This window comes from Arachis hypogaea, chromosome 11 (assembly GCF_003086295.3).
Source record: "Arachis hypogaea cultivar Tifrunner chromosome 11, arahy.Tifrunner.gnm2.J5K5, whole genome shotgun sequence".
In the NCBI taxonomy this organism is placed as follows: Eukaryota; Viridiplantae; Streptophyta; class Magnoliopsida; order Fabales; family Fabaceae; genus Arachis; species Arachis hypogaea.
The window spans coordinates 91350166-91356611 of NC_092046.1; the positions used below are offsets into that span (position 1 = coordinate 91350166).

The 6446-nt window shown below is 36.4% G+C and overlaps 1 non-coding gene across 1 annotated transcript; it reads left to right on the plus strand.

The window, feature by feature from the left end:
- Window positions 1-920: 920 nt before the first annotated feature.
- LOC112725150 (small nucleolar RNA R71) lies at window positions 921-1028 on the plus strand. The gene has a single exon (XR_003164275.1). It is a non-coding gene; the product is annotated as a small nucleolar RNA R71 (small nucleolar RNA).
- The last annotated feature ends 5418 nt before the right edge of the window (window positions 1029-6446 follow it).

Here is a 6446-nt window from a genome sequence, read left to right on the forward strand (position 1 = left end):
ATGAATGGCATAAGGAGGTTCAATGGAATCTCTATGGTCTCTAGATGAGCCTCAGAGTCCTTTGGTTCCTCAGAGGAAAGCTCCTTATTGATCACTGGACATCCCAGGAGGTCTTCCTCCTTGGGATTCACGTCCTCTCCTTCCCTTACAGGTTCGGCCATGGTGCTTATGTCAATGGCCTTGCACTCTCCTTTTGAATTCTCTTCTGTATTGCTTGGGAGAGTACTAGGAGGGATTTCAGTGATCCTTTTACTCAGCTGGCCCACTTGTGCTTCCAAATTTCTAATGGAAGACCTTGTTTCATTCATGAAAATTACAGTGGCTTTGGATAGATCAGAGATTAAGTTTGCTAAATTAGAGGTATTTTGTTCAGAGTTCTCTGTCTGTTGCTGAGTGGATGATGGAAAAGGTTTATTATTGTTAAACCTATTTCTTCTACCATTATTAAAGCCTTGTTGAGGCCTTTGATCCTTCCATGAGAGATTTGGATGATTTCTCCATGATGGATTATAGGTGTTTCCATATGGTTCACCCATGTAATTTACCTCTGCTATTGCAGGGTTCTCAGGATCATAAGCTTCTTCTTCATAAGAAGCCTCTTGAGTACTGTTGGATGCAGCTTGCATTCCATTTAGACTCTGAGAAATCATATTGACTTGCTGAGTCAATATTTTGTTCTGAGCCAATATGGCATTTAGAGTATCAACTTCAAGAACTCCCTTCTTCTGAGACATCCCATTACTCATTGGATTCCTCTCAGAAGTGTACATGAACTGGTTATTAGCAACCATGTCAATGAGTTCTTGAGCTTCTGCAGGCGTTTTCTTTAGGTGAATGGATCCACCTGCAGAAGTATCCAATGACATCTTTGATAGCTCAGATAAACCATCATAGAATATATCCAGGATGGTCCATTCTGAAAGCATGTCAGAAGGACACTTTTTGGTCAGTTGTTTGTATCTTTCCCAAGCTTCATAGAGGGATTCACCTTCTTTTTGTCTGAAGGTTTGAACATCAGTTCTAAGCTTGAGCAGCTTTTAAGGAGGAAAGAACTTGGCTAAGAAAGCCGTGACCAGCTTATCCCAAGAGTTCAGGCTATCTTTGAGTTGAGAGTCCAACCATATTCTAGCTCTGTCTCTTATAGCAAAAGGGAAAAGCATGAGCCTGTAGACTTCAGGATCTACTCCATTAGTCTTAACAGTATCACAGATCTGCAAGAATTCAGTTAAGAACTGAAAAGGATCTTCCGATGGAAGTCCATGAAACTTGCAGTTTTGCTGCATCAGAGAAACTAGCTGAGGTTTCAGCTCAAAGTTGTTTGCTCCCATGGTAGGAATAGAGATGCTTCTTCCATGTAAATTGGAATTAGGTGCAGTAAAGTCACCAAGCATCCTCCTTGCATTATTGTTGTTGGGTTCGGCTGCCATCTCCTTTACTTGTTCGAAATTTTCAATAAGGTTGTCTCTGGATTGTTGTAATTTAGCTTCTCTTAGTTTCCTCTTCAGAGTCCTTTCAGGTTCTGGATCAGCTTCAACAAGAATGCCTTTTTCTTTGTTCCTGCTCATAAGAAAGAGAAGAGAACAAGAAAAGAAGAGGAATCCTCTATGTCACAGTAAAGAGGTTCCTTATTGTTAGTAGAAGAAGAAAAGAAGAAAAAATTCGAACACAGATAAAAGAGGGGGTTCGAATTTGGTGAGTGATGTGAGGAAGAGATATTAGTAGATGAATAAATAAATAGAATAAGATGAGAGAGGGAGAGGATTTTCGAAAATAATAATTTTTGAAAAAGAGTTAGTAATTTTCGAAAATAGTTTTTGAAAAAGGTTAGTAATTTTCGAAAATTAAAATAAAAAATTAAATTAATTAGTTAATTAAAAAGAATTTTTGAAAAGGAGGGAAGATATTTTCGAAAATTAGAGAGAGAGAGTTAGTTAGGTAGTTTTGAAAAGCATAAGAAACAAACAAAAAGTTAGTTAGTTAGTTGAAACAAATTTGAAAAGATAAAAAGTTAGGAAGTTGGAAAAGATATTTTGAAATCAAATTTTTGAAAAAGGTAAGATAAGAAGATATTTTTGAAAACATATGATTGAAATTAGTTTTGAAAAAGATTTGATTTTTAAAATCACAATTAATGACTTGATTCACAAGAAATCACAAGATATGATTCTAGAACTTAAAGTTTGAATCTTTCTTAACAAGCAAGTAACAAACTTGAAATTTTTGAATCAAAACATTAATTGTTATTGTTATTTTCGAAAATTTGATATAAGAAAAAGGTTTTTGAAAAATATTTTTGTAATTTTCGAAAATAACTAAGAAAAATGAAAAAGATTTGATTTTTGAAAAAGATTTTGAAAAAGATAAGATTTTTAAATTGAAAATTTGATTTGACTCATAAAAACAACTAGCTTTTAAAAATTTTTGAAAAAGTCAAATCTAATTTTTGAAATTTTAAGAGAGAAAAAGGGAAAGATATATTTTTTTGATTTTTGAATTTTTATGATGAGAGAGAAAAAACAAGAAAAATGATGCAAAGCATGAAAGTTATGGATCAAAACAATGAATGCATGCAAGAATGCTATGAATGTCAAGATGAACACCAAGAACACTATGAAGATCATGATGAACATCAAGAACACATTTTTGAAAAATTTTTAATGCCAAGAAAATATGCAAGACACCAAACTTAGAATTCTTTAATACTTAGACATTAAGAATTCAAGAATGCATATGAAAAACAAGAAAAGACACAAAACATGCAAATGCAAAGATCAAACAAGAAGACTTACCAAGAACAACTTGAAGATCATGAAGAACACTATGAATGCATGAATTTTTTCGAAAAATGCAAGATGAACATGCAATTGACACCAAACTTATAACATGACTCAAGACTCAAACAAGAAACACAAAAAATATTTTTGATTTTTATGATTTTCTAATTTTTTTGTATTTTTTTTTTGAAAATTATTTGAAAAACAAAAATAAGGATTCCAAAATTTTTAATATGAATTCCAGGAATCTTGCCATGTTAGTCTAAAGCTCCAATCAAAGGGTCAGGCATGGCTTAATAGCCAGCCAAGCTTTAGTCAAAATATGAGTGTAATTCATTCAATTTTAAGCCAAAACTTCAGTCCAAAAGAATTTAGACACGGCTTTACAGCCAGCCAGGCTTCAACACGCTTCATGAAACACTAGGATTCATTCTTAAAAATTCTGAAGAAAAAAATATTTTTAAAATATTTTTATTTTAAAATATTTTTTTTTTCGAAAACAAAGGAGAAATTTTTGAAAGATCTTTTTGAGAAATTTTTTGAAAACTTTTTGAAAAGAAAACGAAAAGAAAGTTACCCAATCTGAGCAACAGGATGAACCGTCAGTTGTCCAAACTCGAACAATCCCCGGCAACGGCGCCAAAAACTTGGTATGTGAAATTGTTACTCAGGTTGTGAATTATTGTTCGAAATTGATTCCCTGGCGATGACACCAAAAACGGATGCACAGAACCATGGTCTAAACATATCTTCACAACTTTGCATAACTAACCAGTAAGTGCACTGGGTCGTCCAAGTAATACCTTACGTGAGTAAGGGTCGAATTCCACGGAGATTGTTGGTATGAAGCAAGCTATGGTCACCTTGTAAATCTCAGTCAGGCGGATATAAAATAGTTATGTAGTTTTCGAAATGTAGTAATAAAAGAAGGATAGAAATACTTATATAAATCATTGGTGGGAATTTCAGATAAGCGTATGGAGATGCAATCGTTCCTCTGAACCTCCGCTTTCCTGCTGTCTTCATCCAATCAGTCTTACTCCTTTCTATGGCTGGCTTTATGCAAGGGCATCACTGTTGTCAGTGGCTACATCACCTCCTCTTGTGAAAATGGTCCAAGATGCCTTGTCACGGCACGGCTAATCATCTAAGGTTCCCGATCATGCTGGAATAGGATTCACCCTCCTTTTGCGTCTGTCACTACGCCCAGCAATCGCGAGTTTGAAGCTCGTCACAGTCATTCAATCATTGAATCCTACTCGGAATACCACAGACAAGGTTTAGACTTTCTGGATTCTCTTGAATGCCGCCATCATTCTAGCTTACACCACGAAGATTCTGATTAAGAGATCTAAGAGATGCTCATTCAATCTAAGGTAGAACGGAAGTGGTTGTCAGGCACGCGTTCATAAGGAATGATGATGATTGTCACGTTCATCACATTCAGGTTGAAGTTCGAATGAATATCTTAGAAGCGGAACAAGTTGAATTGAATAGAAAAACAGTAGTACTTTGCATTAATCTTTGAGGAACAGCAGAGCTCCACACCTTAATCTATAGAGTGTAGAAACTCTACCGTTGAAAATACAAAAGTGAAGAAGGTCCAGGCATGGTCGAATGGCCAGCCCCCAAACGTGATCAATAGATCAAAAGATGTTCAAAGATTCCAAAGATGTCTAATACAATAGTAAAAAGTCCTATTTATAATAAACTAGCTATTAGGGTTTACAGAAGTAAGTAATTGATGCATAAATCCACTTCCGGGGCTTACTTGGTGTGTGCTTGGGCTGAGCTTGAATGTTACACGTGCAGAGGCTCTTTCTGGAGTTGAACGCCAGGTTGTAACGTATTTCTGGCGTTCAACTCTGGTTTGTGACTTGTTTCTGGCGTTTAACTCCAGACAGCAGCGTAGAACTGGCGTTCAACGCCCTTTTACGTCATCTAAACTCAGCCAAAGTATTGACTATTATACATTGCTGGAAAGCCCTGGATGTCTACTTTCCAACGCAATTGGAAGCGCGCCACTTTGAGTGTAGGGAGGTCAGAATCCAACAGTATCAGCAGTCCTTCTTCAACCTCTGAATCTGATTTTTGCTCAAGTCCCTCAATTTCAGCCAGAAAATACCTGAAATCACAGAAAAACACACAAACTCATAGTAAAGTCCAGAAATGTGAATTTAACATAAAAACTAATGAAAACATCCCTAAAAGTCACTAGATCCTACTAAAAACATACTAAAAACAATGCCAAAAAGCGTACAAATTATCCGCTCATCACCTCTCTACACTCAAACGGATATAACTTTAGCTACAGAGGTTCAAACGACGCAGTTCTAGTTGCGTTGGAAAGCTAACGTCCGGGGCTTCAATTTGATATATAATATGCCATAGTTTTCCTGATGCTAGGTGATGCGACTGCGTGCTCCATGCGGCTGCATCGCAGTGACAAAAATCACCGTGTTTGAATTCGCATCCAGCGAATTCTGGGCTGTTTCTGACCCAGTTTGCGGCCCAGAAAACACAGATTAGAGGCTATAAAGTGGGGGAATGCATCCATTCCAAAACAAGCTTTCACATTCACAATTTTAGGAGTAGATGTAGTTTTTAGCGAGAGAGGTTCTCTCCTCTCTCTTAGGATTAGGATTTAGGATTTCTCTTAGTTCTAGGAGTGGCTCTCAATCCCAGGTTCTTTATTTTTATTTATTTTCCCAATTTAATTTATGAACTCTTCCATGTTACATATAATTTTCTTAATTAATGTTATTTGAGGTATTTCAGATTTAAGATTGCTTTGCTCTATTTAAGATTGCTTTTAATTTAATTTAGATATTTTTTTCCCTTTTGGCTTTGGTCAAGTGATTGGTAGTACTTGAGTTATCAAACTCAGCAAGTGATTGAAATTGGCAGATTCTGCTCATGCTAGGATTGCTCTAATACTAGTCTCTCCACAGGAGTTGACTAGGACTTGAGAATCAAGCTAATCAGTCCACTTAACCTTCCTTTGTTTAATAAAGGCTAACCAAGTGGGATTAAAACCCAATTCTCTTCACACCTGATAAGGATAACTAGGATAGGAATTCCAATTCTCATACCTTGCCAAAAGATTTTATTATTATTATTTTATTTTACTTGTCATACAACATATTCCCTCCTTACTTCCAAAACCCCAATTTACAAACTCATAACCAATAATAAGAAAATACCTTCCTGCAATTCCTTGAGAAGACGACCCAAGGTTAAATACTCAGTTATCAATTTTAAAAGGGGTTTGTTACTTGTGACAACCAAAACGTTTGTACGAAGAGATTTTTGTTGTTATAGAGACTATATCTACAACGCGACTGTTTTTATAAAATTCTTTACTGGCAAAAATCTTGTTCGTTAGGAAGCATGCAAAAGTGAAAGGAATACAAGAAACTGAAGGAATTGCTAAAGCTGTCTAGCCTGACCTCTCTGTACACAAACTATCATAACTTGAGCTACAGAGGTCCAAATGATGCGGTTCCAGTTGCGCTGGAAAGCTAACGTCCGGGGCTTCGATTTGATATATAATTTGCCATAGCTGCCCCAACGTTAGGTGACGCGAACGCGTGAATGACGCGCCCGCGTCACATATGCAAACTTCAATCCACGCTAACGCGTGGATGACGCCTCCGCATCCCTTTGTCGTGA